We start from the raw sequence: 26,847 nt of genomic DNA, 5'->3' as shown, positions 1-26,847 counted from the left end.
AATCCATTAATGATTCAAACATATAAGGGGTCATCCATTGATAATAAACTTTTGGAATGGAGACATTAATCATATTGTTGGTGGAAGATGCACCAGATTTGTATTCCCATTTCTGGCATGGTCAGTGTTTCAAAGTACATGAATGGAATCTCATGACTAAAATCACAATAACACCACAGATGTAATGGTAATGAACATGATAAACACATTGACATGGAGGTTCCATAACATGTCCCAGTCTGGCATGTGGCTGGGGACTTACTAGCATGACGACCAGTCGTCAATACAAATGCATATTTTATTGGGGTGTGGCATTATAAGGTTGTTTTCTTTGTTCAGATAGCATGGATAGGGTTTATTATCATGCAAGGGAGCAATATCAAATTATCAATGGTATTCTTACTCAGTATTTAAGATATTATGATCAATCCGTTTGTTATGTATGTACTTGAGAAAACCATGGAGCTTTTCCTTGCTTTATGTAATGTTAAATATCTGTTCTGAAAAAATATATAAATCTGTTTGTTATGTGTGTACTTGAGAAGACCATTGAGCTTTTCCAGGCTTTATATAATGTTAACAGCTGATCTATGTGCATAACCCTTGACTTGAAGTTTGAGCATTCTTAGGGATGGTTAATTTTCTAAGCAAGATGTCACCAGTGGAACAGGTATTGTTAGCTTGACAGAACCTTTCTTCTACTGTTTTATTTCAGACTTTGCAATAAGTAAATTTATGAATCACTATCAATTAGTGATGATACCAGGTGTTTGTGAAAAGGTGAGAATATCCTGCCCCACCGTTGGCACCCATCAAAAACACATGCAAAGGCAAGTAAATTGCAAGTTGTTCATCTGATAAACACGGGAACATGTGATTCAAACGAAAGGGGAATAAGTATGCAGATGATTTTACCTTCATGACATTGATTCAGAACTGTAACATAGGGATGTGTTGGAAGAGATGTGTTGGCTCAAGCAGGCAAAGGAATAGATATACAGCGCACTCTGTTGAAAGTCATTGTTGTTTGTAAAGGCCTTTTTTTGTATGTTTTCTTACATCAGTTATTCAAAGCCCACAGTTACGACATGTTGCACCTAACATATCATTACACCTTTTATCATTGTACACAAAACCTGTAACACCCTTTAGCATGTTTGGTGTTGAATACATACTGTTTGTAGACAACTCGATCAAAGGTAATAAATATAAGTATGACCAGGGTTCACATTCACCGTGTTCCCAAGTTAGATGGTTGTGTGTCAGGATTACCTTTTGTATGTTTGGCATGTAAAGAAGCATTTTCTTTCTCCAAAGTGAGACCTAACTGCTTTTACTCCTTTAACAAAATTATGTGAGTTATTCTGTTCTGTCATGCAGTAGTCTTCTTTCAGTGTTTAAAGCATTGCTACCATTTTCAAAGGCCATGGGCATGTGTGATGTTTTTTGTCATGATGTTGGCATTTTCTTTTGTCATCAGCTTGCTTAAAATCTTGTAATAAAGTCTGACAAGTGAACTTTGGCTTTTATTCTCTTGTTCTGTTTGAATTCCTTTGAGATCAAAGAATGTTCAGTAACTTTTTAAAATAGTTGGGTTAACAGTTGTTGTTTTCCAGAAATCTTAGTCAGTGGTAGAAAATAAGAATAAGATTGAAAAAAGATGATCTCAGATCTTAATGGTTCAGTGAGATTTTCGTTCATATTTTGATTCCTTTTCCATAACCCAGCGTTAAAAATTGGCACTAGTCCTATAGTCCTTGCCAAACTACCCAATACTTAAGGTGTCATAAGGGTTTTGCTATATGTTATCATGATAAGGACTAGTGGACTAAAACTGTTAGTTTCTGTTAGTTTCTATCGCTGATAACCTCAATGGTCTAGTGGATAGAGTGTCTGCTCAGTAAGCGGTAGGTCGTGGGTTCGATCCCCGCCCGTGTCGTACCAAAAGACACTAAAAGATGGTACATGTTTTATCCTGTCTGGCTCTCGGCATGAAGGGGTTCATAAAACAAGGACTGGTCGGCTCGGAGTGCACTGTGTCCGAGTGGGGTATTCATGTTAACTGTGGCATGTTATTGCAGTGGGCTAGCACTATAAACTTTTATTGTACGATAAACAATGACGTCATTAATTTCTTGATTAACCCTTTACATAACTTTATTTCAGGGACTATGGGTTAGTCTATACAGAGACTATATACCTGTGGATGGTCTCTGGTCTATTTGTTCAGGCAACTATCTGTCATACCATACGCTATTTGGATAAAAAAAATCTTGTACTTGACTACCCCAATGTCGGCGTCATATTTTGTATATTTGAATGTTATTATATGGACTGTTATTAGCGGACCATGGCTTTACTGGAACCAGACTTGGGAGGAGAGTCTGTGGAGTGTCAGACAACAGTACATTTATCTGTGTCATGGTCAAGTTTCATAGTGCGTAAAATGATATGGGAGAATGACTGAATGACACATTCCAAGTTAATTGCCAAACATGTGATTGTTTACGTAGGTATGGCTTTGTATTAATACACCCATCTGGGGGGTGTACAGTGTTTCCAAGTAACCATGAAAAACAAGCGATCCTTGTTATAACCCTAATGTTGAAAATGAACACGGTTCTGCCTTTTGTTTCTTGTCAGCTTGTCCAGCTTGTCCAGCTTGCAAAACTGATTTTTATCCCCTGCCACAAAAACTATTGAAGTCAGAGAAATGAAACTTTGAACAATGCTCAAGGACCCTTTCGGTAATTCGGACACTGTGTTTCATTGAGTGGAAGTGTGTTCCCTCGCTTGCCTCACAGTTCATGAACTATATTATTGTCTCTTCCGCTCAGCCCATACTTTTAATCCACAGCTCTAAATGAAACAAGTCTCAATTTTCGGCAGGTTGTGAATCTCCCATCTCACCTGGGATCCTTTTCAATTTAAATGTATCTGCTTGTTTCTATAAAAATTAGATGTTTTCAGAGACTAAGAGTCAAATGTGTTCCCTTATGTTTTTAGAATCCTGAAACAGGTGGTGGAGCTGTGAGGTCTCCAGTGATGTTTGCCAATACATTCTTACTTAGGACTCAGATGTGATATTTGTTCTGGTAATTGCCTTAATTAGGAGATTGTCCCTGTTGAAAGTTAAGTACATTAATCCCTTAATTATTGAGATTGTCCTTGTTGAAAGTTAAATACATTAATGCCTTAATTAGGAGATTGTCCTTGTTGAAAGGTAAATACCTTATTGCCTTAATTTTAAGATTGTCCCTGTCGAAAGTTAAATACCACCAGTTACTGTTTAGACAGGGCCTGAAACGAGCAGGGGAGAGTGGGAACCTTATCGCCAGAATCCCTGTTTGGAGGGCACAATACATGCAATAGTTAGTGTGACAGAAAGGGCTCAGCATTGGCATGATCAGGTCTGATATTTTGTATGATTGTAAAAACAGGAGTTTCCCCCACCACAGTGATCATGATTCAACATGCATTTGATATACAAATGAGCTCTGTCTGTCTTTGTGTCCATCTGTGCATGCCTCTGTCTATTAGGCTGTGTGACCAGAGCATTTATAAATAATTCAGAAACCTTTCAACATGTTCAAGTTATCCAGTGGCAGGTGGGACTGGTCTGACATCAAGATTGGGCTTGTTCCAAGAGCAGAATTCCCAAACCATTCACTGAATAGTCATGGTACATTGCACATGCACACATCAACTTGAGCTACTGAAAGATATCTTCATGAAACTTGGAACATGTTTTGTTTAAGCATTATAGATGTCCTTTTGGCTCTTAGATCATTTGGTTTTTTTTGTAAAATGAGGTTTATGCAAGGAAACAAAATTATAAAATACACCATCTTATGGGCAGGTATTTATGTTCACCAGAATGTAAACAGTGGTAAAGATGACTAACATTTATACTTATTTGTAAATGAAGAGTACCACATCAAACCTCCTTGAACATGCAATGTCATGAAGGTTTGAGCCGTTAATGTATATGTCACAACCATCCTCTATCCAACCCATTTCCTTGATCCAGTTGCTGAATACTGACATGACTAAATCGCTAAATGAATGTTAAAAAGGAATTTATTGATCAGTAATAGTGTTTGTTAAACCGCAACTTTGATGATGGGACTGTCAACATAGTGTTCAATAGTCTTTTATAAACTATGTTTTGTTGAACCATATGGAGTTTTCAGGTTAGATAGCACCCAGTCACCTATGCTTACTATGCTAACGTCATAAGAGACAACTAAATGGACAGCATGGTCAGGCATGTTGACTTGTTCAATTACATGTCATCTGTAATTTGTCTGTCCAAACTCAGTTATTTACAGGCTGCTATGATATAGTCTAAATGACTGTTAAAGAACAAAAAATGACAATTAATAATCAAATTCTGCCCAAAATAAGTAGAATGTTCATATAAGCTGCCTTTGTCTTCTGACTTTGTTAAACGTGTGCAGTATCTGGGGTGTCTGCAAACACACTGAATGAATGAGTCAGTGATATGTAAATAGGCAATCACTCCAATCAGCTTCACTTATGCAGGGGTGTGTAGTAAAACAGTTGATGCAGATTATGTCACAAACTACTACAAGGGTTATACAACTCACCCACACTTATAGTATTTTCTCTCTGCTTGGATGCATAAACATGTCAGCAATAATTGGTTACAGATCATGGAGACATTAGGTGTTAGGTACATTGATCCATGGGTGGGGGGACTATTCAACTGAAACTGGCCTCACAGGCAGCTATTGTTCTGGTCAGATTACCTGCCTTAGCGAACAGGTATTCATTACCTCGTTAGAGATGATCGCACACCTGTGTTGGTGCTCATATACCCATTGTGGTGGATTTCTCCAAGAGCTACTTCTTGTAAATCTGCAGGTAAAATGAGAGATTTAAGACAGTGTAAAGTTTGAATTATTTGTATTGAAGTATGTTGACAATTTTAGTTGTTCGATATTTCCTGCTAATGTTGCTTGGTCATCTTTCACTGTGGTAGAAAGACAAAGGTGAGGTGAAATGGGGTTTAACGTCGCATCCAAGATTACTGCACTTATATAGCATGCACGTTTTGGTGTGGCTGCTTGTTCTAGTCCGGACTGATGCCGATTTATAGTGCTAGCCCACTGCGATACCATGTTGCAGTTTTAACATGAATACCCCACACAGACACAGTATACTTACTCTTAGCTGACCAGTCCTTGTTTTAGCCCCTTAATGTCAAGCGCCGGACAGGGTAACAACAAGTAACATCTTTTAACATCTTTTTTGTATGACACGGACGGGCCTTCCGCTCTCCAGGCAGACGCTCTACCACTAGACCACGGAGCAGAAAGACAAAGATGAATGTCCTAATGCATTTCGAGAACATTTAAATGATCTGAATGTTGTTCCCTTGTATGTTATTTTGAAATGTTCATGTGTAGGCTACATCAAGTTGTTTCTTGTTTTACAGATGAATATACTGTAAAGTTTTTAGTTTGTTATTGCAAATATATTTTACTTTTATTTTCAAAGTATTTTTTGAGAACAATTAAATAGCCTTAAGATTCTGATGGTCCATACAATGAAAGCTATACGATTTGCACATAAATATCTGGAATATTCAGGTTATTAAGTTTATTATATTTCAGTGCAATATGCCTTATTCATACACTTTTACAGATATGCACACTCCTTGCATAAAGCCTTATTGGCTTAAAAATGAACAAAATTGGAGCCCCAATTATTTCTAGCACTGCATTCCTATGTCCTGTCTGATATCATTGTTGAAAAGGGTCCCCATTCAAAGCCAGCCATTATAATCAGCTATTTATAGCATGACCCGTGACCTGCATAATCCCTTGTGGTTAGCTAGCGGCAGTTGAGTAAGCCTACACATGTGGAACATTTCTTGGTGTGTGTATACCAAAAGTTGACTATTGTGAGTGGAATAATGTGTCACGGAACTGTCGTGGTGTCGCAAACGATCCAATGAGTCAACGAAGGTCCCATTAATAAGAAGTCTCGTGGTGTGTAGTAATGTGTATGAGGTCACCAACTGTCCTGTATGTTGTTTAGGTAGTCTGAGCAGACGTGGGATTTCCTCCTAATACACCTATCTCATCAGGGTTCAATAAACCTGCAACAAAGACACAGGACTTTGTAATTATACAACTGGTTGATTTTCATACGGACGAGACGGATCACATCTACATTTCTGTCAAGTGTTTTGGGAAACTTGGACCTATTGATCAGTGTCAGAAGTGAATATTTATCAAGCAAGTTGGTGTAGGTTCTGGCATTGACTATGGAAATTAGTGTGTGATACTGACTCATATCCCAAGCTGTGGCAAGAATAACTCAGGATACATCAGAAAATACAGGTACTCTCTTCTGTTAGCATTTATATCAAACTTGCGTCAAAGCTGTGTCATCCTAAATGTTATTTGGGTAATGTGGTTTTGCTTCTTTCTTGTCGTGTTACAGGAATTCATGAAATGTTCAATAATCAGGGGTAAATATTGATTTATAGTTTGATACTGAGTAAAATTCATATTTGTTGTCATGGCATCATATGACAAATAACTAATGCCTAAGGGATCACTGTGATAATTATATATGGTAAAAATATTGTAGTTATCTTTGTGAAGAATGTATAAAACCTGAATGAATAGTCCTTCATAAAAAATGGAAGACGAAAGTAGCTGTAGCCTTTCTTGTTAGCCATTGAGCATGATGGAGCATGAAACAACAGATCAATATACTATTCAATATGTGCGCGTCACCTGGAGGCACGAGACACACTTTGAGTCCGGACACTCAACAACTTGGAGCCAGAGCTTCGAGGGTAGGATAGATACACCCTGTGAACAGCCCCAGGGTAGGGAGTGACGAGAAGTGTGGGTCACGTCCTGTGCTGTGTGGTAGGGATGCTGGATCAGTAATTAGATTTTGGTTTTGATCATCAACAATCGATTAATTGTCTTGTGTAGGATGTTGTGTATTCTATTCATTTCGTGATCAACGTTATTTGTATAGAAACTATGATGGTATATCAGTATTTGGGGGTATTTTAGTGTGTGATTTTTTGTTCTGTCATTCTTGTCCAATTATTTCTCATGCCTGTCGATTGTCATAAGGGCTTTGACAGCACGCACATGAGCCCTTTTGAAAGCAGGTACAGGATATTGTCGGTATGCGGTGGGCTCATCGCACACCTGAGTGATTCAGCAAAGTGTGTTCGGGGATCGGTCTGTGGTGGTATTTTATTGTAAACATGTGTCAGGGTCAGTCTTCTAATTTCATGTTTACATGTTTACATTTCATGTTTTAGTAAATACTGCAAAGTTCTAATGAATATTGAGTTTTTTCAAACATTATTGCGTAACAGTAGTTATTGGACAAATATTTGTTTTATCACCTTGGCAGTCGGTAACTATGTGTTGAAATGTGATGTTGTCATTTGAAGGGGAATTAGCTAAGCGGAGTCTCCGCCAAACCAATGTGAGGTACAGTAGGATATAGTATACTGCTGAGGGAAATGATGGCACCCTACTGATCCCCTTGCTTGTGGTACAAGGAGTTCATTATCACAGATCTTCAGGTAACAGGAATGAATGAGCATGTACACGTTGCATGTTGAAGGGGGATCATGGATGTCATAGATCACAGAAACCACCTTGCAAGTATTACATGGAGATCATGAGTCTCTCACATCGTCCCGGAACCATATTATTTTCCTTTCAGCATGTTCAGCCCAGCCCTTTCTGTAATGCAATAGCCCCAAATGAAGCAAGTCTAGATATTCCACAGATTCAGGACTGAATCTCCCATCTCACTGAGGCTCCTTTTCAGTTTGAGTGTAGTTGTTTCTATCAACATTATATATTTTTAGAGACTAACCATTGGTGTAGGAGATGATTTACCCCCTATATTCAGCTATGCTCAGGTTTGGTCACTGTGATGAGACAGGACATCAACATGCTATTGGCCTAAATTTCTCATATCATGTGTGCAATACATCATTTAGATTAGCCGTGTTATCAATCTAAGTGGTTTATTTATGCTACGTAATATATGTCTATAAGTAGGATCAATGTGGCTGATGTATGGTATGTGGGACCTGCAATGATGCGGCCCTGTCAGCTGGTGATAGAGCAGGGGCACACAGGTTATGTTCCGGTTTGCTGGTCACTGCAGTCAGCTATAATTCAGTATCACTGTTGCCCTTATCTGGGTTTTGGTTTGGTTTGTTGTTTAACGCCGCACTCTGCACTATTTAAGCTATCTGTAATTAATCAACTCTGGACCAGACAATCCAGTGATTGACATCGCAAGCATCAATCCACACAATTGGGAAATGATGACATGCATCAACCAAGTCAGTGAGCCTGACAACCCGATCCAGTTAGTCGCCTCTTACGACAAGCATAGTCATCTTTTACAGCAAGCATGGGTTGCTGAAGACCTATTCTAACCCGGAACTTCACGGGTCCCTTATCTGGGACTGTCAGACATGACTGGTTGTTCAACATGACAGCTACCTCACTACCTTTGCATTATTTAATGTCAGTTTTTTGCACTTCTCATACGTAGATCGGGGGCACGGGTGACCCAGTCGTCTAAGATGCCGCGATTCGCTGTGCAGAGTTGCGTCCCTTGGGCATGCCAGAAACCTATGATTGTGGGTTCCAATCCTGGTTCGCCCCGATTATGTTTCTAGGTTTGTCAGCACCATACCCATGTGCATGTTGAAGGGGGATGGTGGATGTCATAGATCAAAGAAACCAAATTGCAAGTAGTACATGAAGATCATGAGTCTCTCACACTGCCCCGGAACCATATTATCTTCCATTCAGCCCAGCCCTTTCGGAAATCAATAGCCCCAAATGAAGCAAGTCTAGATATTCCACAGATTCAGGACTGAATCTCCCATCTAGATCGGGGGCAGGGGTGGCCCAGTCATCTGAGGCGCCGCGTTTCGCTGTGTGCAGCTGTGTCCCTTGGGCATGCCAGAAACCTATGATTGTGGGTTCGAATCCTGGTTCGCCCCGATTATGTTTTTAGGTTTGTCAGCACCAGACCCGTGCGCGTGGGTTTCACTGAAGTGGTAAACGTCTGAGACCTGCATCACTTCGAGGTTTCCTCCCACATTAAGCTGACATTCAGCAGGTTGTGGGTGACCTGGACTTCCATACTTCATGTCCCAGTCTGTTAGATGAATCCTCAGAATATTAGGTCCATCTTTACAGAACGTAAAAAGATGTGAAAATTTGTAAATTATTTGAAATTGTAGTTTAACTGAATCCTAATCAAACTGACAATGATGATCTCAGCTCCAGTTTCTGTTGTGGGCGATGCTTAGTTTGAATGTGACACCTATTGTCCAATCGATTGTTGTCTTGGTTTTGCTGGAACAGCTCGGTGAACAGTATTGAAGCTGTTAGCTTTCAAGTTTCAGTGCCAATCCATTGTCATATACTTTTAGTATTCAATTTCTTCAAACGTGAAAGGATTGATTGTGACAGAGGTACCAGCTGGGAGTATCGTAGATTGGGTTGGATTCTCATGATGTATTGAACAGATACTGATGACAGTTGACCTTGTCTGGCATTAGCAGTGGTTACTGTATCCCATCGTCCATTCCTGGTTTGATATGTTTTTCTGTGTGTCACTGCAGGGTGCAACAGATTGTACCATATTGTACCATATTGTACCATATTGTACCATATCATTTTGTTTTCTCAAACATGTACTGGTACAATGTGTGAAGCCCATTTCTGGTGTCCCCGCCATGATATAGCTGGGATATTGCTAAAAGCTGTGTAAAACCTTAATCACTCACTCACTCATAGTGATATTGAAGCCTTGACATAGCGACCAACATCCGTGTTGAACTGTCACCACCAAATTTCAAAGATTTTTCATTTATGCTCAGATGGATTTTAGATAGATATCACATGTTATCAGTAATATTGATATATTGACCAACACCAGTATATTAACAATGGAGTTAGTGTTGGACTGTCACCATCTATAATATGGAACTCATTTTGTGGCTATGACATTCCGGAATGTCTAATATATGGTTGTGATTGTATGGCAGTGCTTCCCATGTACTGTGCAACGTCTCCTCCGTTCAAATGTTTATCCCACGGGAGCGAGGGATAGATGATAATTTTGACGGAATCAGTCAGACGGGCCGTAACTGTCGTTTTGGAATACCCCGTTTTAACGTTTTCGAGATTGCATGATTAGAAAACACATTCCGACTGTCACTTTCATGATCTGGTAAGCGACGCTTTGATTGGTCGGATGTAAGGTCGTTCTGACGTGATGCGTAATGGGATGTCCTCAGATCTTTGTTTAGCGACAGCGAGAACTAAGATCTGATTTTAATGAGATTGGGCAGACTATTTGTATATGACTATTATGTAACCATGGCATTAGATGGAGAGTGACAGTATATATATGAGGATATAGAGAATAGACATGTCGAAGACCAGTGTTTGATTCCCAAAATGAATGTGGAAATTCCATTGTTGATATTCCCCAGCTGCCTTTATAAGCCCCTTCACTCAACGAAATATCTCTAATTTCTCTTGCCAGCAAGTTTGATTTATGTCCTCATGGCACCATTGTTCGAAAATTGTCCTGATCATCATGATCATGTTGATGTGACATGTATACTTTGTGGTGATGACTGGCACATGGACACCTCAACTGTTCCCCCTGCTGAACAGCCAACACTTGATGAAGAAGGGGATCTTCACTCACTGATACATCATGGTTGGCACTGCAATTGGATCCTGCAGAAATGATATTGAAATTTTAAATTTCACTTGTCAACATTTTGTCTGTGATTTGAGGATGTTGTACTAGGATGTGACTGGTTAGTAAGCATGGTGTGACTGATTTGTGAAATGTTTCAGATCTGTTACTTGACAAATAGATCAATAACCCTTCAATGAAACTATAGCTCACAACCATCAGAGTTACAAGCTTACTGAGCATGTGTTCTCTTATGTTCGTGGTTTCCAAAACGCTTGTAGAATTTCAGGCTTTTGGGGGTGTCCTTATATGTTTTCAATGTTATGGCCTGTAAACATTTCAGGTTGAATTTGGTTGCTTAATGATTCTGGATTAAAATTGATCACATAACTGGCCGCTGTGCTTGTCATAAGGGACGGCTTAATGGATCAGGTGATCAGCCTCAGTGACTTGGTTGATTGCATTTCATTCCCGAGTGATTATATGTGACACTCTTATTTTAGAATATTCTCGTTTCTGTTACAGATGATCTGTGGCTGGGAGTGAAAGACTTTATTCAATCAGCTGCTTGTAACACTACAACTAGCCAATAAATAAGGTAAGCTGTGCATATTGATATTCAGATGTGATTTTTGTTTGAAATTAGGATGAATGTCAAAGGCTTCCTGTCATCATGGTCATTGTCAGTGTAAATAGATAGATTTAGGGGTGCTTTGATTTAGATACTGTAGCCAAAATCTTCTTACACTGGATACATATTTTAGTCCTTTTTGCTCAATAGGGGAATGATTGAGTATGGTTTTACACTGATTTAAGCATGTCTGGGGATACCTATGTCCTTCACACTGATTACCCCTGTGGGGAATTGAAACCCACGGCTTCTACATGATGAGTGAATCCTTTATCTAAAAGGTACCCCATCGCCCTTTTGCTCAAGAAGAACATTCACATTTTGAGAGGTGATCATTGATAAATTTGGTCTTGAGAACAAGAAGAATGTCAGCTATACACCACCTTTGTGAACACTTTTTCTCCTGCCCTTGTAATACGTGTAATTGTTTTTCTGTATCTGTATCTGGAACAGCTGAAAACACTGCCCTGCTGTAAACAAACCATCACGTTATCAACTATTTATTTTAAAAAGATGCAAATACTGTCATTACATCTTCCTGCACTATAATCTGCAAGGCTAGACCTGAAAAAGTCTGTTTCCAAGTTACCACACCTAGGATGACGAAGAGAACATGTTTTCAAGATTATATTTTTGCTTAAATTTTCCCAATTAACATGAAAGCATTTCCTGGTGAGCTGTGGCATAGCTTGCCTATGTTACAACATTCTTACTTCCTTCTCCACCTGCCTGGCTCCACCTTGACACTTGACTGTGACCTGTGTCTCAGTCAGAGGAGGTGGCTGCTCAGATGCCGGACATACCCTACCTTCCTCTAGTTAGTGGAAAGGTCATCATCGACATGCTAATTAACACTGGACTGTGTATCATGTCCAGTCTGCCCTGGAGGTACTCCTGATTATATCAAGTACCTGTGTATAAAATCCATATAAGTTAAGGGGGTTCTGGGTCCTTGAGATTTGTTGCTATAGTATTTGAATCTAGGGACCCCCTATATCTTTAAACATTAGAATTTCACAAGGACTCCTTGACTTTCATGCTTAATTTCAAACACATAATGCATGAGTGACTCCAAGCTTGTTTTCCAGATATTCAAAAACATTCAAAGACACAAAGAATGATAAAGTTGCTGTGTTAATTCATATGCTGATATTGATTGCAATTATTTCCCCTGCCTTGTACAATAATGTCCTCATGAATATATCCTGGTCGTTAAGTTTCAGAGATTGTGTCTTTTGGGGCTGCAGAGTCAGGTCATCTAACAACACTTAACTTGTGCACAAACTCCAGTGTCATAATGCAGTTAATCTGTGGAAGCTGTAATTAAGGAGATACATCTCAGAACCACATAGGCCACAAATCAGAAAATATATGATTATTAACAGGCTGTCGTGATATGTCTTCAATTTTATAGCTAAGTGAGAATCAAGCAACATTAATCTTACTCGACACACAATCAAGCTGTCTTTATGTTAGTGTGACATATTTCGTAAAACAGCCTCCCCATGCTATTTTCATCCCCTTCTCTCTAGCAATCTATACTCATCCTCTTTTCAGCTCAAGGACTTGAGAGTTCCTTTAACACTTATGGGGTCCATTGTAAACTGATTTTTATTTAACCTTGTACAGACCTTTTTTGTCAGAGTTTACATGTTAGTCTTACTTTATGTGATGATTGGGGGTTGTCTTTTGTCATAGCCTAGTTTCCGGGTTACAATTTAGTTTTAACCATGTCGCCTTGACTTGGCTGTATTAGAAGGTGCAACTGAATTACATTCACATGTTCAAATGTTATGTAGGAGGATACATGTTATCATAAGTTACATCCACATACGGGAAAGTAAGTAATACATTTTTTGCTTTTTGTTTGATGACCAGAGTTTATTCAGTTCTAAATATACACAATTTATATGCAGACTTGTGGTCTTGTAGAACCATGTGGACTTTGTCAAGTATTGATTGTGATTTATAACTTGTAAAGTACTGTCTCAAACGTGTCATTGGTTGGTTTAATGGATCATTAGGGTATCATATATTTGATATTTGGGTGTGCATGTTCATGTTTATCATGGGACAAGGAGATCACAATAGGAGGTATATGATATGTTCATCCTTGAAGAAAACATAATGATTTAAATGGAAGCTCTAGTCTGTTAATCCGAGACTGGTGAAAACAAGAGGGACAAGCTGTTTTCTTTCTAAATCGGCTGCAGTCTCTTTGAATATGACTAATGGTGTCTGTGGATTCATAAGATCTTTTCAAAATAAGCAGTTATGACTTTTATACATGATATAGGCAATTAAACCATATGTTGTCCGTTAAGTTTTTACATTTTCAGTATTTTCTAAAAGAACAGGGAACAAGAGTATATTAGGCCTGTTGATTCCACCAATGGAGATGTTAACTGTACTATGCAAGCTTGTATTGATAGTAAAAGTTCTATCTTATCCAAGCATTTGCACTATAAATGACTTCTCCATATGTAAAACATCATTCACTGAAGTTTACCATTTTTCGAAAGCTAAGTAAGTCAGTGTTGAGAATTTATTTTTATTTATTGTTTTTATTTCAGTTTTCATTTACATGAAATGTAAATACGTATTTGATAAGGATCCCCTGAGGGGTTTCCAGGTTAGAATTGGTCCTCAGTACCGGATTCTTGGTAGAAGACCAAACTGCAGTGGACACTGAGTGGTCAGGCTCTGTGACTTGATTGTGTGTCATCGTACTCTGATGGCCTGGGATGTTGATTCTGCTGTCAACAACCAGGGTTCCTGGCCTAGACTTGCACAAGTCTCTAAAACAATAATTATCAGCTGAAGTCATAATTTCTAGGTTATTCAAATAATGAGAACAAGTTATCCTATAAAAGACAGACATCCTCAGATGTATTGTACACTTATCTAGACTTGCCTATTATGAGGATAGAATTACTACACATCCATGGACTTATCTTTCATTACAGCCTTGGAGAAAGGCTGTTCTTGGCCAAACTGAAGTTGTCATTCATCATATTGTTGGTCTTAATTTTTTCACCCCATGGGGATTCAGGGTTAGAATTAGTCTGACCAACCTATGCTTTTCGTAAGGGGTGAATTAATGATCCAACTGTCATTGCTCACAATATCAATAATAAATCACTGGTTTGTCCTGGACCCAACTTGATTATTTACAGGCCACCTTCATATAACTGGATATTGTTGAGTGTGGTGTTAAACAACAGATAAATCTGATCATTGCGGGTCATTTTATTACCATCGCATTCGGTTGGATCTAGGTTGTTTAAGGAAACTATGAAAGTGTTTCCAGGACCATTATGGCTACAACCTAGGCATGCTACCAACTGCAAGGTTCCTAAAAACAGTATGAAGCAGATCATGACAGGTGCTTTCTCGAAATGTCCTCCAGAGGAACATTAATCATGTGACAGATTTGTCCCACAAAAATTTATGATCAACTAAATTCTTCATTGTTTATGTAACTATAACTTTCATCAAACGTGCACAACATTTTGCAGCTAATAAGATGATGTAAATGCAGGCCTCACCCTGTCAACAAAAATGTCAGACAGTTGCATTGCTAGTGCTTGACAAAATGTCAATGCTGAAAAATGTATTTGTATTACTGGGACATTGACATATTCAGGACATTGACATGATTATACTACCATGTATCACATCTAGATGTATCAGTTTCAAGGTCAAAACATATTGAAAGCTAGATATTGATCAAAGTTGCCTTCATTGTCCCAGAAAACCTTGGTTTATTTGTTCAATATTGCGTTGCTCAGATAACCTGTGAATAGTTTTGTAAAATTTGAAATAATCAAGCGCCACGATCACCATTTTTCCAAGTTGCATTGTTGAATTGTATAATTCTATGCACACAGCAATGATATAGATGTCATGTATCATGTATGCACCATAAATATAATGATAACACAGTTAGATTAGGTTACCAGAATGAGGCATCCAATAAGCAGCTGAACACATGGTGTTGGCTGAAAATAATATTGTGGTAGGTGTAGTTGTATATTAGTTTGGCTATGAAACTGGATTACTAACCAGATCAAGTAATTACTTGATCAGCACATTTGGTCCAGATGTTACTGAAGTTATCTTTCATTATCCACATGTGATTGGTTACAGACCTTCCAGCAGACAGCTCCTTTGAGCATGCTGCAGCGTGTGACACTAGCTACCAGTAGCTGACACAGACCATGCTGCAGTATGTGACACTAGCTACCAGTAGCCGACACAGACCATGCTGCAACGTGTGACACTAGCTACCAGTAGCTGACACAGACCATGCTGTAGTATGTGACACTAGCTACCAGTAGCTGACACAGACCATGCTGCAGTATGTGACACTAGCTACCAGTAGCCGACACAGACCATGCTGTAGTATGTGACACTAGCTACCAGTAGCCGACACAGACCATGCTGCAGTATGTGACACTAGCTACCAGTAGCAGACACAGACCATGCTGTAGTATGTGACACTAGCTACCAGTAGCCGACACAGACCATGCTGCAGTATGTGACACTAGCTACCAGTAGCAGACACAGACCATGCTGTAGTATGTGACACTAGCTACCAGTAGCTGACACAGACCATGCTGCATTATGTGACACAGATAAAGTTGCTAACAATTCTGGCAGTGATTCAAATCAATTAGCTTCTCTGTTTCTGTTGTGTGTATTTAATTATGTGGATGTGGACTCAGATTTTCTACAATACTGCAATTATTATCTCATCATTTGCAATAAATGCTTACAGAGTTAGCCATCAGTGTCATTTCTTAACATTGTGTAGACTGAAATTTGTATCTGTAGCTATGAGAAATATAAATTATGGTTTTATGCCGCTTTTAGCAATATTCCAGCAATATCACAGCTGGGGACACCAGAAATGGGCTTCACACATTGTACCCATGTCGGGAATTGAACCCAGGTCTTCGGCGTGATGAGCGAACGCTTAAACCACAAGGCTACCCGACTGCCCACATTTGTCAGTAACATATTCAGTCAAGTCACGATCTGTCTCATGATCACTGTTCACAAAATATGTACAATTGTACTTCAGTCAGGTGAATAAGCATTGAGCAATGTTGAGATAGACAGTGGTTGCTGTGTGTTTGATTTTGTTTTTGGATGTCCATAGTCAGGACCATCAGTAAGTAGCTAACATGATAATACATGTGCAATATGAGACAAGAAATGTTTGTCTTCTTATTCCTTGATATTGCACTATGTGTATGGTCTGTGCCAGAGTGTTGTAGTGGAGCATGTATGAGACAGGGTCCGAGGTTACTGACTGCTACAGTGATTGGGCAGAATATGAATACTTGCGCTGTCTTACAAATGATGGATAATTGTCACCCAAACACTGAAGGTTATTATTCTTGAGAAATGTTCAATATACAGATGTAAATATCTATATTATATTTTGCTAGAAGTGGAACAAGAACTTCTTTGTTGTGGAGATTGTGTGTTCCACATGCAAGAATGTTAGTTGAAGATATATGCATCCCTGTTACATGCGATAAGACTACCTGATCCTTCGTCACCTCTTATGACAAGCACAGGTTGCTGGGTTTGTGGGAATCAGACAAAAGAAAATGACATAAGTGGCTTAAAACATAAAAACATAGAACATGTTTTTTGTTTGTGCCCATGAGAAAGATAGACAGAAACCATCAATTTGCTCTAGAATAATCACTGGTATCTGTCAAAATAGGTGGTAGACAACTTTATATATAGCTGGAAACTGACATCACCCTTGTAAATAATAGAGTTGAAACGATACATCAGTGCATCATGAGTTTACATGCGCCAATAAGATGCACAATACATTTCTTTCTGTATCGATAAAATTTGATACACCTGTTAAAATACATTAATGCTCGTTTAGTGACCCCCAGAGGTATTGTCATTAAAAAAATCGCAAAATGTGTTGTAATTAAGTTCGCTACCAAAAATAGCCGCAACAAACTTTTCCTTTTGAATCTGCTCTGAAATATTTATAGTCAAAAGACATTTCCACATGATTTGATGTAAATATGCATATTGCGATACGTATTGTATCGTGACCTTTGTATCGTGACCTCGCTTTTTCTTTTCACTTCTAGTCGATAATAGTGGTAAATGTTGTCACATGCAGATATCGCCTTACCATAACAGACTGCATCCACTGCCAGACAATGCATGAAGCTTGTCACATGAACTGGCAGCCCATGTGTGTCTTGCACACGTCATGCCACCACTCTCGCCAGGGCGACGTCTTGAAGCTTTAAGTAAGGTCAAGGACAGGCTGGTGTCAGTGTGATTACCTTTGTACTTCAGTCAAAGACTGCAGGGATATGACACTATGGGGATTACCAGGCAGAATAGATCCCCAGCACCCATCTTGGACCTGGTAACACTGTATGACCTGGCCTAAAGTGTCTTACCCGCATGGTGTGTGCACATGCTGTCAGCCACTGTTTAGCATGCATGGTACTCAGTTATTTCAAGCTTGCTTGCTTTTTATTGACTGTGGTAAAGACAACATTCACTCACTTGCTAACTTTAATGTTAAACAACCAAACATTTGTGAGGCAGAAAATGTTTAGAAACTTAAAAATCATCACATCGTTTGTCACTCAGTTTCAAATTTTGGTATTTGAAAAATGTGATGTAACTTAAATATGTTAAAGTTGACATAAACATGTCAGATGAGACATCTACACTGAAGTCGTTTTTTTTTTTATCTGCAATCAAAAGATGTCTTGTGTTGCATATTAATTTATTTTTTATCCCCCGCCGCGCGAAAGCGCGAAGCGGGGGATATAGTATTCACGACCGTCCGTACGTCCGTCCGTACGTCCGTCTGTCCGTACGTCCGTACGTCCCACCTGTTTGTTGCCGCGATATCTGAAGAACTAAACACTGGATTGTCTTCATATTTGGAACTATGGTGTATATACAGACTCCGCAGACACCAGTCGGTTTTGGTGACCTTGATCCCATTTTCAAGGTCACAGCAGACAAATCTGCTTTTAGAGTTGGAAAACGGTGTTGCCGCGATATCTCAAGAACTAAACACTGGATTGTCTTCATATTTGGAACTATGGTGTATATACAGACTCCGCAGACACCAGTCGGTTTTGGTGACCTTGATCCCATTTTCAAGGTCACAGCAGACAAATCTGCTTTTAGAGTTGGAAAACGGTGTTGCCGCGATATCTCAAGAACTAATCACTGGATTGTCTTCATATTTGGAACTATGGTGTATATACAGACACCGCAGACACCAGTCGGTTTTGGTGACCTTGACCCCATTTTCAAGGTCACAGCAGGCAAATCTGCTTTTGGAGTTGGAAAACGGTGTTGCCTCGATATCTCAAGAACTAAACACTGGATTGTCTTCATATTTGGAACTATAGTGTATATACAGACTCCGCAGACACCAGTCGGTTTTGGTGACCTTGATCCCATTTTCAAGGTCACAGCAGGCAAATCTGCTTTTAGAGTTGGAAAACGGTGTTGCCACAATATCTCAAGAACTAAACCTCTCGATTGTCTTCATATTTGGAACTATGGTGTATATACAGACACCGCAGACACCAGTCGGTTTTGGTGACCTTGACCCCATTTTCAAGGTCACAGCAGGCAAATCTGCTTTTGGAGTTAGAAAACGGTGTTGCCGCGATATCTCAAGAACTAATGGCTGGATTGTCTTCATATTTGGAACTATAGTGTATATACAGACACCGCATACACCTGTCAGATTTGGTGACCTTGACCCAATTTTCAAGGTCACAGCAGGCAAATCTGTTTTTGGAGTTGGAAAACGGTGTTGCCACAATATCTCAAGAACTAATCGCTGGATTGTCTTCATATTTGGTACTATGGTGTATATGGCGGGGGATATTTCGTCACTCTGTGACAAATACTTGTTGTTATCAGGTTATGCTACCTGAAGCTGCATGTGATGTATGTAGTTGTCTCATGAGTCTGGATCATTGTGTGGAGCAGCTAGGCGAGTCTTGACAAGTTCATAATATCGTAGTTTATGTATGTCGGTCAATACACAGCAGTGAGTAAAAGGTTCATTATGTTGCTGGAGGTAATGCTTTCAAGGTATTCAGCCAATGTACATAGTGTTCCAAGTGTTTCTCTATATTGCAGTGTGTATTCAGAAAAGGTTGATACGGTACACTCCCACAGGAAGGTCCCATGAGCATGATGAGTATGTTTGGATAATATACTTCTCATATATGATTGGGGTGCTGAGATATTTTACTTGCACATACTTCTTGTCACAATCAGTCACAATCATTGAGGACATATGCCTCAATTCGAATAGTATATATTTCAGGAACATAGGAAAATGGAACATTAGGAAACAAATTTTGCATGTTAATAAATAAACCAAGGCCTTGACAAGAAGATGAGGTACGACGCAAGACATGTGTCCATTCACTTGTGACATATGCAGAGGTGACCAGATTGATAACTAAATGTTTGTTGAACCAGTGAGAACTGTCATTTATCATATGACTGGACAAGAATTCTACCATGACATTTAAGTATTGTGCATTCTGATTAATCTGCCAGTGGTATCAAATCAAGGTTTGACCATTATGTTGTTGATGTCGATATCACCCCCCAAAAATATTTACATTATTTGAAACCAAATTTGAGAGTTTATGGTTGTCAACATTCTGTATGTAGATAAAGAAGTGGACAGCCACAAGATCTCTAACTTATGTGTTGCACTTCTAAAGGCCATTCGAAGACTTATTTGAAAGCACTTCTTTCACAAACCAGTGGGCAGTTTCTGATTTTAAACCTATAAAGTTTTCTTTTCATTTCAAATGAAATTTACAGGAATTAAAACAACATTTGAAACAACTAAATTGAAGACATGGTATGTTTATCTCCTTATCATGTTGTAAGATTAATAATGACGAATAAATGCATTAACATTAAATTGAATTGGTAATAAATTAATCAAAACTGCCGGCCCCTGAAGATTAAGTGGTCAGCCATAGCTTACCATGAACATCAAAAACATGCTTGTGTCTGGAATTTACACTGAATAAGTCCTGAAGCCCGAGCAACATCCTCTAGCTGTATGTGTTATTGGTGCGTGAAGGCAGTCTTTTCGTACACATGTATCGATCTATTGATCTCCATTGTGATTGATTGAATAGTAGAAGACCTTGGTCGTGGGCAGGTAATCACCAAAGTTCTTCTGGACATTAATTCTTCATGGGATTTTTATTACTTGTTTTGCATGGCAGTGATGACAACGGATTACCAGGTCTGTGCAACATTGAAGGTGTTTGGGCCAGATAAGGGCTTCACTTTGTATGTCAAATTGTTGAGGAAGAGGATAGAGAGAGGGGCAAGTCTGTGGGTAGCAGCGATAGAAGGGTAGGGATATTTGAATATTCAATGGAAGCATTAAATACTTTCCTTTATCATTAATCCGAAAGAGTACTTTGATGTTCTGTATGATATTTCAGTCCTTTTTTAAAACTATACCGCATAATGCTCATCTTTTATTTGAATAAAACATTCGCTAAAACTTGCTCTTTGTGGGTGACCTGTCTATGAAATTTTGTGTTTGTGTGTGGTTATTAATATCTTGCTTTTGGTCAGGGTGTAAATTGATGAAGAGCTTAATACATTATTGTCAGGAGTGATAACATATGATGACATTCAATTGTTAGGACTGCATCACCGGTGTACTGTTGTTTTCTGGTACATTGGATACAAATTATCTAACAAGTTTTTTTATGATTTGAATCGTTTACCCCAAAATCTTCACAGATATGCATTCACAATGATGTTTCCCTTTGAGTGTAAATGAGTTGGTTTTAACAGTATTCCAGTTATATCACGGCGTGTCAGCTTTATGTGGGAGGAAAGCCCGAAGTGATGCAGGTCTCAGATGTTGACCACTTCGGTGAAACCAACGAGCATGGGTATGGTACTGACAAACCTTGAAACATAATCGGGCCGAACCGGGATTCGAACCTACAATCATAGGTTTCTGGCGTGCCTAAGGGACGCAACTCTGCACGGTGAATCGCGGCGTCTTAGACGACTGGGACACCTGTGGCCCCCTTTCCCTTTGAAATTGATTGACAAAAGGTAACAAGGAAGTGATTTCTCTCAGCCCTATCGATAGTTGTTGCACATTGCAATACTGTGATCATGTTAATATATGGCTATGCTCTGATCTCAGTGTACAGGACATTGGACTTTCTTATTCCCATTAGCCATAAACAAGTTTGACATGTTGGTAGGTGTTTCATCGTCCTGTGACTCTGATAGTTTTCAAGGGTGAGATATTGTTGATGCTATGCAAAGTAGTCTTGTGGCAATTTATCAGTTTCATCAATGATCAACTGGCTTCAGTTTCCAACCAAGGAAGTCATCATGAAAACTGTGATTGATAATTTTCCAATTATGCTGGTTCATTTCTATGAATATTTGGATGATATGGGGCTAAGTTTGAGTTGTTGTTTTTTCACATGTATAAAATTAAATCTGATCAACAGACATGCAGGCTGTTGCGGTGCTTCCTGGTATTCAGGAACACAACTTCACTTGAAACATGTACTAGATTGTAAAGTGATAACATATAAGGAGACTTTCTGAAAAGCCTGAAGTTGTACTTGTCCTTTGTAAAGTACGTACAAGCCCAAATCCGGATCTGCTAGAGCATTGACAAACTCGGTTACTCAGCCTGATCACAGTCAGATGTTGTCTTTTCAAGAAGACTCCTGACAGTGCCATGCTTCAAGACAGCACCAAGCAGTTGTCTTATAACACCTCTGGACCCACTTGCAGAAAGTGACCAAAGGTTATGACTAGGGCTGCAACGAATACACTATGAGGCGAATACGATTCATATCACGAATATAGGGTAACGAATACGAATATTAATTCACAATTACAATAACAAGTCAGCAGTTTATGTATTATTTATTATAATCAGTGAAACGATAACGTCATAATTTATTTGACATGGTTTGTTAATTATTAATAAATTATACATTTATATACTGCACTTATCCAGGTACTAGTATTTTTCTTAAATGCGACAATGACCAGTGAAAACAATACTATCAAATTAAATATTAGAATGTTGTCATTGATAGAAATCTATGCATATAATATGTTGTTATGGATATTTTTAGGTACAGGGTATGTAAATATACATGATAGCATATTCATAAATATTCGATTCTAATGGCCATGAATAAGGAATTCAATTCATGAATGGTTATGGTTCGATTCACCAAATACGCGAGTGAATCGTAACAGCCCTACTTATGACTATTGTAATCCTATGTTAAAGTATGGGAGTTACAGATATGCTGGGGATATAGGAATTCGCCCATCCATCTGTCCTTCCGTCCATCTGCTTCTCAAAGGGTACAACAATTCTTAATACTATTTAAGTTAGAGAAATGAAATTTTTACGCACTGATATTACTTGTCATGATCTTATATGAGTTCGAAAATTGATTTTTTTTACGTCAGTTATGGGCCTGGTTGTGCTTTTCAACTTTGTGCATTCTGAGTGAAATGGGAACAAGTTTTTTTCAGAAACTACTCAAATTACATGAATGAAAGTTTACATGCATATATGAGAGATACTTGCCAAGACTAAGTTTTAAAATTGGTGCTATATTTTTTTATAACCGAGTTATTGCTCATGCTCAATGGTTTTAAACTTAGTGCATAGTGTCTGCAATGGGGGTAACTTTTCTCAGAAACTACTGACGTTACATGAATGTAACTTTGCATGATTATCTATGAGATTCTTTGGTCCAGTCAATTTTTTTTTCAAGAGTTATTTCCCTTGGAACATGTTTTCAGATTTTCAGCATACACAGTTATGGCCCTAGATCCATGTTATTTTACAAAGTGCATAGTGTCTGATCCATGTTATTTTACAAAGTGCATTGTGTCTGCAATGGGGACAAGTTTTCTCATAAACTATTAAAATTATCTTATCAAGACTGAGGTCGAGAATGGGTACCATAAATTATTTTTTTCAGAGAAGGGGGCTGTTGTGTGTTTTAATTTCACATTTTTGTCTGATGACATAAAGCGACCCTAGTGCCTATCTCTTCTTTATCTAGGCTTTATAGGACTCTTTTTTTATATAGTTTTACAGCAGTAGAAACTAACATTTTTAGTCCCCTAGTCCTTACATGATAACATATAACAAAACCCTTAAGTCCTTATGATACCTTGACTATTGGGCAGATTGGCAAGGACTACAGGACTATGCCAGTTTATAATGCTGGTTTTATTCACCACTAAATGAACAAACAAAATTCTAATGTGCCCCATGGCATAGGGATAACACTGTTTTCTTGTTTACCCTCTTTCCCAGCCCTTACTCGAGTGCTGTAGCCCTAAATGAAGCAAATCTAAACTTTCCTCATGTTTTATATATCAAACATATATATTTTCAGAGACTAAGCAGTACCGGTAGTCTACCTTTTCCCTACCTCTTCACATAATGATGTGAACATACTTGATGTATTGGCTTGCTCTATTTACAAATGCTGTTTATTTTTCATCAAGCATGCTTGTAGCGTATAGTATTTATGGCTGTTTCAGACTTGATGTACAGGATTGACGTGAGCTGATTCAGTGTGCACCTCCACCCAGCATTTCCTCTCCATCTTCCCTCCAGCTGTTATAGGATCCTATACACAATGTGAGTAAACACAACTTATTGTATTGTGGATGTAACCTGTCTTGATGCAATGTTAACACTTGAAACTATTACTATAGGAAAACCGGTTGTACTTTGAAAGGATGTAGTACATTGAAGCAGTCTTTAGGGCCTGCTTATTAATATATTTTGAAGTGACACCAGATTCACCAGAAATGTGTCCCTGGTATAAATTTTACACAGAGAGAAGAATCTTATTCACGTTGTTTTAGATAGAGAACCAGCTCAGGTTCAAAATATACTGGTTACATTGTATGCTATAATGTTTATACAATTTTCAAAATTGTGGTTTTATTCTATTCTTATATATTTCATTATTTCATACATTTCACACAGACACCCATACATGTATATCGCAATACATATGACATCAGGAGACTTCTTCAATCTTGAAAATGGATGAAAAGCTAAACAATGAATCTGCAAAATTACGTTGAGAGTCTCTATAATTGTTGCATTTGTATATTTTTTATCTCATAATTACTGGTCTGTAAGTGTAATAGATCATGTAACTATGTTGTAAAATCTGGATGTTTTTGCTTGGGCATTCTTGTTTCATTAGTAACATGAAGACTCTTTTTGCAAAAGTCATTGTTGTGCCCTACTGTTATTTGAGATAATTATATGGAATGTGATGTTTTTCAAAACATTCTATCCAGTCATTATCCCTAGGCAACCCAATAAGTTTTAGGAGGATAATCTAGTGGTTTAGGTGTTTGCTTACCATGCTGAGGACAGGGTGTTTGATTCCCTACAATGTCACTTTTATGTGACGCTCTAAAAATCGTATGAAATCAAAATCAAATTCACTCATTTCATTCAAATTATCAGAGAATGATAGAGGGCATACTAGTTGTGACCTCACATTTCAAAATATGCATGGTCTCTGAAATACCTGTTGACCTATAGTTTCTGTTTATTATTCTTTCAGGATCCTTTTGTGATCACTAAATCTTTTCAAATTCCAACTCATGATACAAATTTCAACATACGGTTGCATGCAAGTGTAACTGATCAGATCGTTTTGATAAAGTAATGCAGTATTTGTGAAATATCCAATGGTTACATGGAGAGACATAGTATACTGTAAATCTTCAAATTAATGCAAGCATGAATTAATTGTGAATAATACCAGTGGTCTTTGTGAATAATACCAGTGGTCTTTGTTCGCATTAATGAAACTTCGCATTTATGTTTCCAAAATGACTATCAACAATAAGACGTCCTCACTGCATACTTTGGATAGTTGAAATACCAACTTGAATATAAACACAAAAGCATTTATTGAGCAGCAGTTGTAACTGAAATGTCATTCAGAGAATAGGAATTACACAGTAGGCACCTGGTTAGTTATCACTGCTGGAGTCAAGAGCTCTACCCACTCGTATCAAACTAGGCATCATTGTCTTTGTATTTGTCTACACATACCAATTAGTCAACAAAATAGACATATAAACTGTGTGTTGTTTTGAGGAAAACACTGTTTATTTTAAGGTAAGGGGATGTATCATTCACTGGGAATGTAGTTGGGGGAGTCACATTGATATTGAGTTGCATATTTGGCTAGGCATCTCTGTCTGTCTGTCTGTCTGTCTGTGAGAGAGAGACATTACAGAGGCTTTTAACAATACAATATCTGAGTTTAGAACAATTTAGAACCTAACGACCAGGTTATCACAAGGAAATCATGAAAATAAGCTTTCATTACTTTGCGAAATTCTTCGTGTAGACTAGATGTCATCTCAGATCCTTGGTGTCGGTATTTCATTTAGTCACTGTATTTATTTGATTATCCTTGATAGAATGTACCAGATATGTCACATGTGTTTTCCCACCAGCATTACAGTAAACTACAGTTTTAACGAACTCAAAGGGACCACTGAATTTAGTACGTTATAACCGTAGTTCGTTATAAGCATATTTACAACATATATACAGCAAATGGACGGGACCAAAAAAAACAGTTCGTTATATCCGTCAGTACGTTATAATCGTGTTCGTTGTAAACGTAGTTAACTGTATGTTGAGACCAGAGGTTCTTAGTCTGTCTTCCAGACCCAAGAAAACAAACTGTTAAATGAACCCAACTCAGTCTCGAATGATTTGGCAAGTCTAGATTGCCTCGGCGCTAGACATCTGGCGTTGTTATGGGCTCCAGTTTGACTTCACTTTTTTTATTTTGTAGATACATATTGTTCAATTAACTTTATTTCTGAGACTACATGTTTGTGGGCTAGTCTATGTACATTTTGCATAACCCCTGTGTTATCTCTGACTGGACTCATAGGGGGCACGGGTGGCCCAGTCATCTAAGGCACCATGATTCGCTGTGCAGAGTTGCATTCCTTGAACATGACAGAAACCTATGATTGTGGGTTCGAATCCTGGTTCGCTCTGATTATGTTTCTAGGTTTGTCAGCACCATACCCTTGTTTGTGGGTTTCACCGAAGTGGTAAACGTCTGAGACCTGCATCACTTTGGGCTTCACTCATATTATTATGTTCAATTCATCAAGGTCAAGGTCAAGTTTGAGAACATAACTGACTTATATTATTACAAATCCAAGGTCAAGACTAGTACTCTCCCTAACTGTGCTATTGAGAGTGAAAAGATTGTTGTTGAAAGATTTAGTGTTTAGACAAGTAGAGCAAAATACATTTGGTTCAGTCTGCTTCTTACTGAACATAAAGTATATATACCTGT

At 38.4% G+C, this 26,847-nt stretch overlaps 1 protein-coding gene across 6 annotated transcripts in view; it reads left to right on the top strand.

Annotated features, from left to right (window-relative positions):
* Positions 1-26,847, top strand: part of LOC124134112 (ceramide glucosyltransferase-like) — a 69,193-nt gene that overhangs the window by 12,764 nt on the left and 29,582 nt on the right. The window contains exons 1-3 of one of the 6 annotated variants that reach the window (XM_046498778.2): positions 5,836-6,371; positions 11,284-11,356; positions 24,026-24,125. The gene's annotated coding sequence lies outside the window, so the exon portion shown is untranslated. Of the gene's footprint in view, positions 1-5,835; positions 6,372-6,783; positions 6,912-7,250; positions 7,275-7,351; positions 7,592-11,283; positions 11,357-24,025; positions 24,126-26,847 lie in introns of those variants that run through there. The other 5 variants (XM_048399809.1, XM_046498779.2, XM_048399808.1 and 2 more) reach the window with 5 other exon arrangements.

The sequence above is a fragment of the Haliotis rufescens genome, unplaced genomic scaffold (assembly GCF_023055435.1).
Source record: "Haliotis rufescens isolate VD_foot unplaced genomic scaffold, xgHalRufe1.0.p SCAF_1, whole genome shotgun sequence".
In the NCBI taxonomy this organism is placed as follows: domain Eukaryota; kingdom Metazoa; phylum Mollusca; class Gastropoda; order Lepetellida; family Haliotidae; genus Haliotis; species Haliotis rufescens.
The sequence above is the reverse complement of the archived record's forward strand: the minus strand, read 5'-3'. Positions and strand labels throughout refer to the sequence as shown.